The sequence below is a fragment of the Agelaius tricolor genome, unplaced genomic scaffold (genome assembly GCF_023055355.1).
Source record: "Agelaius tricolor isolate 1412-34295 unplaced genomic scaffold, bAgeTri1.0.p SCAF_136, whole genome shotgun sequence".
NCBI classification, from domain to species: Eukaryota; Metazoa; Chordata; class Aves; order Passeriformes; family Icteridae; genus Agelaius; species Agelaius tricolor.
Window position 1 is genome coordinate 154788 of NW_027269396.1, and position 11188 is coordinate 165975.

The 11188-nt window shown below is 52.2% G+C and overlaps 2 long non-coding RNA genes across 3 annotated transcripts; both read left to right on the top strand.

The window, feature by feature from the left end:
* Window positions 1-6676: 6676 nt before the first annotated feature.
* On the top strand, window positions 6677-7344 carry LOC139586747 (uncharacterized). The gene is made up of 3 exons (XR_011677951.1): window positions 6677-6757; window positions 6841-6921; window positions 6999-7344. It is a non-coding gene; the product is annotated as an uncharacterized lncRNA (long non-coding RNA).
* A 101-nt stretch (window positions 7345-7445) lies between these two features.
* On the top strand, window positions 7446-10222 carry LOC139586745 (uncharacterized). Of its 2 annotated transcripts, none has more exons than XR_011677949.1 (3): window positions 7446-8107; window positions 8186-8213; window positions 9978-10222. It is a non-coding gene; the product is annotated as an uncharacterized lncRNA (long non-coding RNA). The 2 variants fall into 2 exon arrangements; XR_011677948.1 differs by lacking the exon at window positions 9978-10222 and adding an exon at window positions 8301-8545.
* The last annotated feature ends 966 nt before the right edge of the window (window positions 10223-11188 follow it).

Genomic DNA, 11188 nt, shown 5'->3' on the forward strand with positions numbered 1-11188 from the left:
AAACAATCTCCACGCTGCATTCTACTTCGGCACAAACACAGGCACAGCAAATGAGCTAAGAATTGATTTTACTTCCTCTGAGGTTCAGAGAATGTGAATCCCAGACATATTCTTGGGGAGAATTGTGCCTTGCTTTTCTCTGTGAAGAGAAATGCGGTGACAGGTGCACCCTTGCCTCCAGGGCAAAGAATCACGGAACGGTTTGGGTGGGAAGGGACCTTGAGGTTTATCTTTGATTTATGCAACACTTCAACAGGCAAGAAGGGGCTCATCTTGCTTGCCTCATGCTTGCTTTTCTCACACCTTTCACAAGCAAAGCCTGAAGCAAACCCTCCCAAGTTGCCCTATCGACCAGGGGACCCCTCAGCACTCGGCGATGCTGCCAGCAAAACCTCAAACTTTTACTCACACAGGGACGAGGCCGTGCACTCGGTCGTAACCCAGATTCTCTTTTTCCCCACAGAATCCTCGAACTTCCTTTTTTCTCTCTGCAGGCCTTTTTGTAAGCACACCGATTAACAGACTACACAAGTTTCACCAGCAGACTTCAGCTAAATCCAAAATTGGTTTCTACCCCAAGTAAAATTTCCAACCCCCTGTCTCACCTGCGATGTTTGGAATTTTAGGAGGTGGCAGCCCACTGGAGATCAAAGGTCCCGGGCAGGGTGCAGGCCCACGGACAGAGATGCCATCCCTTTTCCACGGGAAATTAAACTCATCACCCCAGTTTCCTTACATCAGTTTGCCAAAGACGTTCGGCACTCCCAGGTCACTCAGAGTTCTCGTTGCTGCAGACTCGGTCTTGGAGTTACGGAGTTACGCTTCCTCCTAACACTCACCTCCTCACCTCAGCCCCCTGCTGCTGCGTCCCCTTCTCCGCCCCTAACCCTACTCCATTTTCCAGCCCGCCCTTGCTCCATCCCTCACTCCGCCCTTAACCCATCCCACCACACTTCCCGCTCCATCCGTTACTTCACCCACCGCCCACCCGTGAGTCCCCTGCAGCAGCACGCAGGAGCCCGAACCCTCGGAGGATGGCGCAGCTCTCGCAGCAGGACAACACCCAAGCGAGACAGGCAGGGACAACGTCTGTGGGCTGCAGGGTGTCACAGGGGGCTGCGGGCTGAGGGGAGGGGGTTGGAGGGTGACACAGAGGATGGGGGGAGCTGAGAGGCAGAAGGGGGTGTTAGGAGCAAATGGGGGGCTCCAGGGTGGCACAGAGATGCTGAGAGGCTGGGAGCGGGGAGCTTGAGGGTGACAAGAAAAGGGTGAGGGGGAGCAGATGCCTTGAGGGGCAAAGTGGGGGCTGCTTGAGGGTGACAGGTGAACCAGCCCTCACACCACCCCTAACCTTACCCTAAAAACCACCCCTAACCAGGTGGAGAGTGCACGGTGGAGGCCAGGGGGCCAAGGGACAACGCCAGAGTTCTCGGGGTGGCACACAGACATTGCGGGCTGAGGGGCAAGGAGGGGGAGGCTTGACAGACGGAGAGCTCACACTGAGGATTAGGGGTACAAAGGACACGGGGTACCAGGTAGGGTTAGGGTACAGGTGCAGCAGCCCTCAACCCAACCCCAAGGTCACCCTAAAGAGCACCCCTAGGACCCCAGTTTTCCCCAACAGCAGCACAAGGCAGTAACCCCAATGCTGGGACAGCCCCAGAACTCTCCCAGCAGCTGCAGGCAGCAACCCTAATAAAAAGGTAGCAATGATGTTTGTGGTCTAGAGAGTGACAGGTAGGAGTTGGGGGCTGAGCAGTTTTTTAGGGGTTTTTTTAGGGTTTTTCTCACAGCTTTAAAAGGATATTTTAGGGCTTTTTTGGAGGAGTTTTCCAGGAATTTTCTGGGAACATTTAGGATACTTTTAGGGCTTTTTCAGGGCTTTTAAAAGATTTTGTTAGGGTATTTTAAGGGTTTTCTTAGTACTTTTAAGAATTGTTTGGGGGGGGGGAATTGGGTGTTCTTGGGGGTTTTTTAGGACTATTGAGGGTATGTGTAGGACTTTTTAGGGCTAGGGTATTTTTAAGGTTTTTGAGGGAATTTTTAGGCTTTTTTAGGGTCTTATCAGGGCATTTTAAGGATTTTTGGGGTATTTTTAGAGCTCTTTTTGGACTATTTAGGGTATATTTCGGGATTTCTAAAGGTTCTTTGGGGATTTTTAGGGGTTTTTTAAAAGTATTGTATTTCCAGTGTATTCTAACAGCATTCTGAGGCTATTTTTAGGTTTTCATGGGGTTTTTAGGACATTTTGAAGATTAGGAGGTTTTCAGGGAATTTTTAGGTTTTTTTAGGGTTTTTCATGGCACAACACATGGAGGCTGAGGGGCAGCTTGAGAGGCACTGTGCGGGCTTGAGGGTGACAGAGGCTGGGAGCTGAGGGAGGAAGAGGGGACAGCGGGTGACACACAGAGATGCTGAGGGTGGCAGGGGCAGCTGTAGGGTGACACAGAGAAGCTGGGGGCTGAGGGGCAAAAGAGAGGGGTCAAGGGTAACACACAGGAGCTGAGGGCTGGGGGGCAGAGGAACCGGTTGAGGAGTAAAGGGAGAGGGCTTGGGGGCTGGACAGTCCAGTGGAGATCAAGGGTATAGGGGTACAGCTGTACCACCCCTCACCCCAGCCCTAACCTCAGCCTAAGCAGCCCCCCTAAAAACAGCCTTTTCCCCCAACAGCAGCACAACACAGCAACCCTAACAGCGAGACCAGACAGCAACCCTCACACAGCAGCGCAAGGACAGAACCCTCAGAGGACAACAGACCCACTGCAAAAAGGTAGGGACGACACGTGTGGGCTAGACAGCAAGAGGTAGAGTTCGGAGACTGAGCACGTCTTTGTGAGGCTTTTTTTCCAGGACTTTTAAAGGTATTTAGGGGATTTTGGAAGGGACTTTTCTGGGACTTCTTAGGGTATTGCTGGGGCTTTTTCAAAGCCATTTTATGAGTCTTTAGCATATTTTGAAGATTACGGTCAGGGTCACAGGAAACACCCTCCGAAAAGGCAGAGTTTTAGGACCGCAGGGGAACGCTTGAGCAAGGGGCCAGCGGTAGCACAGCGGGTCGGGTCCCACGCCACCAGTCCGAAGGTTGTAAGTTTTAGACCCAGCTAAGTTGTTGTGGTTAGGGTTAGATGCTCTCAGCTTTGGTCTGGGAGAACTTCCGCACAGAAAAACTCACCCCCCGCGTCTCCCGACGCCAGTTTGCAGGAGGTGCTCGGCACTGCCAGGGCAGCCCGAGTTCTCGGCGGGGGCAGCTTCGCTCCCGGAGAAATCCTGCGCCGGCCCTCTTCCCCGTAAAGCCAAACTCACCCCCGCTGCGCGTCGACGTCCGTTCGCAGGAGGCACGTGGCACTCCAAGGGCGGCAAGAGTTCTCGGCGTCGGCAGCCGCGGTCCGGGGCACACAGAGAGGAAAGACAGTTAATTTCCTTAGAAAGGAAAGTCTGGCAGCCCATGGTTTAAGGGGCAGACGAAGGGCTGTGCAGGGGAAGGAACTCCTCACAGGACCTTTCTTCACCTCAAGCCCCACTCCAAGGTCTAGCAGCCCCCCTGTGACCAGCTGCTTTCAGAGGGTTACCCAGGCACACCCGCACAGGGAGCTGCTAGTCCAGAGGGGCTAACGGGGGCATCCCAAGGGTCCCTCCAGGAACTTCGGTCGGAGCATCCAGCACGGATCAGGGAGCAGCCGGACCCACCCGGGCACGGAGCATCACTTTGAGAAAATGCCAAGGGAAGAGCCCTTTTGCCAAGGGGCAGCATCTGAGCAGGCCAGGCATCATCTGGGGTTCCAGGAGAGGGCTTTCAACTTTCCCCTTTTACTGTGTCAGTCCCTCCCCAGAGCCCCCAGACCCTCCACAGCACTCCCAGAAAGGAGAGGGGTTATTAGGAGAAAAAGGGTTTAGAAAAAAGGGAAAAAGCTTCCTTTTCCTTAATTTTTTTGTGTTCAAACTGGGAGGAACTCTGCTTCCCCTTCAATTTTAGTGGTCTCAGTTGAAAGAATCCCTGCCTTTTCTATGCTGTTTAAGGTGTTAATTGACAGGGAGTCCTCATTTTCGATTATTTTCCAGTTTAAGTAGAAGGGGAAAACCTTGACAATGTTTCTTATGGGTTTGAATTAAGGGTAGCCGCCCCCGTTTTGTTGTCCTGAGGCCTAAATTGAGGGAGAAGCCCAGCTATACCTTCTATCTTAAGAGTTTGAATCCCTCTTTTTCCATCACTGGAGAGATTTAAAGTGAGGAAAACCCCTCTTTTCCCAGTACTTAAGGAGAATAAATTAAAGGGCAGAAACTATTTATTTGCAATTATATTAGTTTCAGTAGAGGTAACTGCCCCATTTCCTCTGCTTAAGGGGTTCACTGGAAGGAAGCTCTGCTTTTTTCAGCATTTTAAGGGTTTAAAACTACATTTCAGGGCCCTTCTTTCTGTGCCGTAGGACCAAGTATCTCAGAGCAGGGTAAGCCTGGCACGCACTTAACCCTTACACTGCCTGGGAAGCTTTTATTTTTCTTATTTTTACTTATAATGTAGATTGGCCTAATAGAGGTCCCAAGGAGACTTAGACGATTCATATCATAAGCATTCTTCTCCACTGGACTTAGTCACACGTGAAGTACTACTTAGTAGCCACTAAGGAATAATTATGTAAGTTCACAGCAAATTAGCCAGTTTATCGAGTTATGGTGCCTAAACAGAAAAATTTATTTCTTACCAGTTGTCTGCCCTTTTACTCCAAGTAGTTGTTGTAAAAAAGAAAGCGCTGATATTTTTCTGAAGAATTTCCTTCTATAACAAGCCCTTTTCTCCCCTTGAACTTGAGTCAGAGAAGCCAAACACCTGCAGCCGCTCTGAGGGTTTTTATACCCGGTGGGATTCGCCCCCTCCCTTTTCCCAGGTGCCACGGATACGAGAGGCGGGCACCATCAGGGGTATATTAACCCCAGCTTTTGCTCAGGGCCTTCATTCCCCCTCTGGGATGTGCTGGGATAAGAGCTCTCCTCTCATTTCAGTGAAGAAGCTCTTTCAGCTTATTTCAGCTTCTGAGCATCTAAAGCAACAGAGGCTTTGAAGATACTGTGAAGAAAACAGCCTGGAATACAGGGAGTATTTAAGTTCACAGTTTTGGGTTTTGTGTTTAGGGGTGGTAAAGCGCATTTGTAATTTCTGGTTTTGTTCTGATTTTGTTTTGTATTTTTTTTTATTTAGGAGGAGCGCGGCTTCCAGAGGCTCCAGGTTGTGTCAATTACAACACTTTTTTCAGCAGATTCATCGTGTCACAAGAGGGATCTGCCCAGTGTCCAAGATGACGTTTGAGATTGAGGCTTCAGGTGAGTTGAGGATTGTGACTAGGAGAGGGAGGCTGAGCAGGTATCCAGTTAGGAGTTATTGTTGGGGGGGTGGTTTTGAAGGCAGCAGGGTGAGAAAGGGTGTTTATTTGAGCCCCCCACCCAAGGCCTTTTAGAAGCCGAGCAGAGGCATTCACACATCTTACAGCACACAAGGTCACCCACTGCACTCACAGGAATGCCATTTAACTTTGCCTTTCTCTTACCCAGGTGCCAGTCATAATAATGGCCACAGCCTTGGAATCAGGATGAAGCCGGAGCCTGAAGGAGCCAGGCACACTCAGGAGAGGGCAAGTACCCGACTCGCCGGGATTTGGCCCACATAACTCTGTACTCATACTTTGGTTTTGTTTTTCTTTATTGTAGCTGACCGAGAGGCTAACAGGCGGTCACGGGGCCCTCCGAGGCAGACTCATTTCAGGCGCAACGTGGATCCACATCACCGATCATCCAAAAGATAAGTCAGGGCCATGGCCTGGAGTTGGGATGATGGGAGAGTAGCAGGTTGGGAGTTCCTGGGACAGATTTAAAAATTAGCAGAGGGAAAAGCAATCTTCTCCAAGGGGCCTCTTAGGACATCTAAAGGGAGAGGCTCTAGTTGTGACAGCAGCTTTCAGGCGGGCAGCGCAGAACAGTTCCGGGCCACGTCATGTTGTCCGGCGTACCGTGTTACCTAGCGTGTCTTTGGGGTCCCTTTTGCCTTTTCCCCTCGAGACCCTCACCACAAGCATGCTGTGTTGCGTTTGTCGTCCCCCTGTTTGTCACGCTCCGTGTCACGGGTGTCCGCACATAATCGTGCCGGAGCTGCCCTGCCCTGCCCTGCCGCATAGCCTGCTGCAAGAGGACAAGTCCCAGGGACTTGCAGTTTGTGGGGTGTTGCCAGACTCTAGATGATATTCCTAGATAGACAGGAGATGTTTGGAGCTGTGAAGTTATCCCGCAGCCCTTTGACTTTTGTCCTCACTTTCTTTCAGACGCAGAAGGATAAAATCCAGGGCGAAATCCATCCATCCATCCATCCCGAGTGAGGAGGTTCCCCGAGCAGGTCAGTCACAGTTTGTCTCTGCAGGTGGAGTGTCAAGTGTGACTCTGTTACAGCACTGTTCTTTTTCTTTTCAGGAGGTAAAGCTGGATATCGGCAGTCAAGATGAGGTAGGCAAGGTGAGCATTGAGTAGCGTACAGAAGCAGTTGTTATTGCTCCAGTCTCACTTTCCAGTGCAACTCTGAGCATCCGTTCCTGTTTCTGCGCTTTAGGCAATCCACTCGGAGTACGCAGAGCCCCAGTCACCAACCGGCCGACACACCGGGTGCGCCACTCTCCCGAGCCCTGCGGAAGAATCACGGGACTCGGCGATGAAGCCTCTGCCTTTTCTGTTTAAAGGTGTCACCAGGGTAGCCTTTGGCAATGGCTGAGGAGTCACGGTGAGTAGGGGAAGTAGGGAGGAGGAGCGAGGGTCCCCTCAGGTTTCAGCAATGCCACATGACCTCGTCTCCTCTTACCCCAGGCTTACCCCGTGACAACGGCATCAGCCTCGGAGCGCGGCCGAAGGGTGCGGCCCCAGGAGCCGGGCATTCTTGGGAAAACGGTGAGTGGCAGAATTGTTGGGTTTTGGCCAGTGTGCTGCAGAGATCGTGCATTGATATTTGCATTTCTTTCACGTAGCTGACTAAGAAACAACAGGGAGCTGTTGAACAACAGTGCCAGCAAGAACTTCCCAGATGTTGAAGCTGCCTTCTTTTGCACCTGACACGGACCGGCATCCCCAGCTGTGCGAGAGATAAGTAGAGGGCTACAACCCAGAGAGGGGATGAAAGCGGCGTGCAGGTTAGGGACCCACCGGGAGGGGTTTTTGAGTCTCCTTTGCAGATGGGGGTGTCCATGGAGCGGCCCCTTAGGCCCCCTAAAAGCAAAGCCTGACTTTTGATCACAGTGCTGAGGTGCGCAGGGCAGAGCAGTCCCGGTGTGTATCGTGTCACTTGTCTTTTGTGTGTTATGTGTTGTTTGGATATGTCATTTCTTTACCTTAGGCCTTGGAGGGGCCTGTCAGAAACCCTGGCATCATTGTTAGCATCTGCGATCTCTGCATTCCTCGGCCTGGCAGCTAAGCCGTAGAACTTTGGCCTCAGGACCTCAGACAGGCATCAGACTCTCTTGTCTTCTTAGAAGCATCCGGTCAGGTGTCTTTTCAGGTCTTGTTCTGAGCTGTATGGACAGCTGTGCCCCGCCAGGATCCATTATGGCGGACTAGGACTTGAAAGAACGAGAGGGCAGGTAGAGGCTTCTGACCATGGGATTCTCGGGCATCCATCTTTGCAGTTCTTGGAATAAATCATTCGGTTAGCATCTTCTTCCTCCAGGGTTCTCTGAGCCTCATCAGCTCACCATCGGTCTCCCCTCGGTCATCCCCTTTTGCATTCTCTCAGTCCTTGCAGCCATTTTCCTTGCCAGGAGATTTCTGTCTGTGTCATGTCCCCGTTGTTTGTCACGTCCTGTCTGTCCCGTGTCACGGGTGTGTGCACACACATTTGTGCCGGAGCTGCTCTGCCCAGCCGCATTGCCCGGTGCAATATGAGAAGTCCCGGGGACTTGAAGTTTGTAATGTGGGATGTAGTTGGACTCTAGACAGGATTTGTAGATGGACACAGGATATCTGGAGCTCTTAAGTTATCCTGCAACAGTTTGACTCTTGTCCTGACTTTTTTTTTCAGATTCAGATGGATTAAATGTGTGCCAGAGGGCCCCATCCCGGGTGAGCGGTTTCCCCCGAGCAGGTGAGGCACCATTTGTCTCTGCAGCGGAAGTGTATGTGGTGACTCTGTTACAGCTCTGTTCTTTGTCTTTCTTTTTAGGAAGTAAGTCTGGGTACCAGCAGTCAAGGTGAGCAGTGGAGAGAAGTAGCTGTTATTGCTCCAGTCTCAGTTTCTGGTGCTGCTCTAAGCTTCCTTTCTCTTTTTTGTGCCTTAGGCAATCCACTCGGAGCCTGCCAAGCCTCCGTCACCAGCCGGCCGATGCACCGGGTTCCCTGCACGTGTGAGCCCTGTGGATGCATTACAGGACCTGGTGAGGAAGCCCTGAACCCTTCTATTTAAAGGTGCTATCCGGGTGGCCTTGGGCAGCTGCGGAGGAGTTGTGTTGAGTCGGGGAAGTAGGGAGGAGGAGCGAGGGTCCCCTCAGGTTTCAGCCATGCCAAATCACCTCATCTCCTCTTAACCCAGGCACCCCCCGGGGCGACGGCCTCGGTCTCCGAGCGTGCCCGAAGCGTGCGGCCCGAGCAGCCGAGCGTTCTTAGGAGCACGGTGAGTAGCAGACTTGTGGGGTTTTGGCCGATGGGCTGCCAAGATTGGGCACTGATGTTTGGTTTTCTTTAATACAGCTGTGTGAGAGACACCAGCCCGATGCCAGCAGGACCTTCCCGGCTGACGAGGCGGCCTTGCTTCGCACCCGAGACCGGCATCCCCAGCTGTGCGAGAGATAAGTAGAGGGCCACGACCCGCAGGGGGCTGGTTTGGGAATTACTGGGAGGGGTTTTTGAGTCCCTTTTGGAGATTGGGGGTGTCCATGAAGCGGCCCCTTAGGCCCCCTAAAAGCGAAGCCTGACTTCGGATCACAGTGCTGAGGTGCGCAGGGCAGAGCAGTCCCAGTGTGTATCGTGTCACTTGTCTTTTGTGTGTTATGTGTTGTTTGGATATGTCATGTCTTTTACTTTAGGCCTTGGAGGGGCCTGTCAGAAACCCTGGCATCATTGTTAGCATCTGCGATCTCTGCATTCCTCGGCCTGGCACCAATGCCATAGAACTTTCGCCTCAGGAGCTCAGACAGGCATCAGACTCTCTTGTCTCTTTAGCAGCATCTGGTCAGGTGTCTTTTCAGGTCTTGTTCTGAGCTGTATGGACAGCTGTGCCCCGCCAGGATCCATTATGGCGGACTAGGACTTGAAAGAATGTGAGGGCAGGTAGAGGCTTCTGGCCGTAGGATTCTCAGGCATCCATCTTTGCAGTTCTTGGAATAAATCATTCGGTTAGCATCTTCTTCCTCCAGGTTTCTCTGAGCCTCATCAGCTCACCATCGGTCTCCCCTCGGTCATCTCCTTTTGCATTCTCTCAGTCCTCGCAGCCATTTTCCTTGCCCAGAGATTTGTGTCTGTGTTGTGTCCCCGTTGTCTGTTACGTCCTGTCTGTCCTGTGTCACAGGTGTCTGCACACACATTTGTGCTGGAGCTGCTCTGCCCTGCCGCATAGCCTGGTGCAGTAGAAGTCCCAGGGACTTGAAGTTTGTAATGTGGGGTGTAGTTGGAGTCTAGGTGGGATTTGCTGATGCAGACAAGATATCTAGAGCTCTTAAGTTATCCTGCAACAGTTTGACTCTTGTCCTGACTTTGTTTTCAGATTCAGATGGATTAAATGTGTGCCAGAGGGCCCCATCCCGGGTGAGCGGTTTCCCCCGAGCAGGTGAGGCACCATTTGTCTGTGCAGCAGAAGTGTATGCGGTGACTCTGTTACAGCTCTGTTCTTTGTCTTTCTTTTTAGGAAGTAAATCTGGATACCAGCAGTCAAGGTGAGCAGCGGAGAGAAGTAGCTGTTATTGCTCCAGTCTCAGTTTCTGGTGCTGCTCTAAGCTTCCATTCTCTTTTTTGTGCCTTAGGCAATCCACTCGGAGCCTGCCAAGCCCCCGTCACCAGCCGGCCGATGCACCAGGTTCCCTGCACGTGTGTGCCCTGTGGATGCATTACAGGACCTGGTGAGGAAGCGCTGAACTCTTCCATTTAAAGGTGCCATCCGGGTGGCCTTGGGCAGCTGCCAAGGAGTTGTGTTGAGTTGGGGAAGTAGGGAGGAGGAGCGAGGGTCCCCTCAGGTTTCAGCCATGCCAAATCAGCTCATCTCCTCTTAACCCAGGCACCCCCCGTGACGACGGCCTCGGTCTCCGAGCGTGCCGGAAGCGTGCGGCCCGAGCAGCCGAGCGTTCTTAGGACCACGGTGAGTAGCAGACTTGTGGGGTTTTGGCCGAGGGGCTGCCAAGATCGGGCACTGATGTTTGGTTTTCTTTAATACAGCTGTGTGAGAGACACCAGCCCGATGCCAGCAGGACCTTCCCGGCTGACGAGGCGGCCTTGCTTCGCACCCGAGACCGGCATCCCCAGCTGTGCGAGAGATAAGTAGAGGGCCACGACCCACAGGGGGTATGAAAGCAGGGGGCTGGTTTGGGAATTACTGGGAGGGGTTTTGAGTCTCCTTTGGAGATTGGGGGTGTCCATGAGGCGACCCCTTAGGCTCCATAAAAGCCAAGTCTGACTTCGGATCACAGTGCTGAGGTGCGCAGGGCAGAGCAGTCCCGGTGTGTATCGTGTCACTTGTCTTTTGTGTATTATGTGTGTTTGGATATGTCATGTCTTTTACTTTAGGCCTTGGAGGGGCCTGTCAGAAACCCTGGCATCATTGTTAGCATCTGCAATCTCTGCATTCCTCGGCCTGGCACCAATGCCATAGAACTTTCGCCTCAGGAGCTCAGACAGGCATCAGACTCTCTTGTCTCTTTAGCAGCATCTGGTCAGGTGTCTTTTCAGGTCTTGTTCTGAGCTGTATGGGCAGCTCTGCCCCGCCAGGATCCATTACGGCGGACTAGGACTGGAAAGAACGTGAGGGCAGGTAGAGGCTTCTGGCCGTAGGATTCTCGGGCATCTATCTTTGCAGTTCTTGGAATAAATCATTCGGTTAGCATCTTCTTCCTCCAGGTTTCTCTGAGCCTCATCCGCTCACCATCGGTCTCCCCTCGGTCATATCATTTGGCATCTTCTCAGTCCTTGCAGTCATCCTTCTTGCCAGGAGATTTCTGTCTTTGTTGTGTGCCTGTTGTTT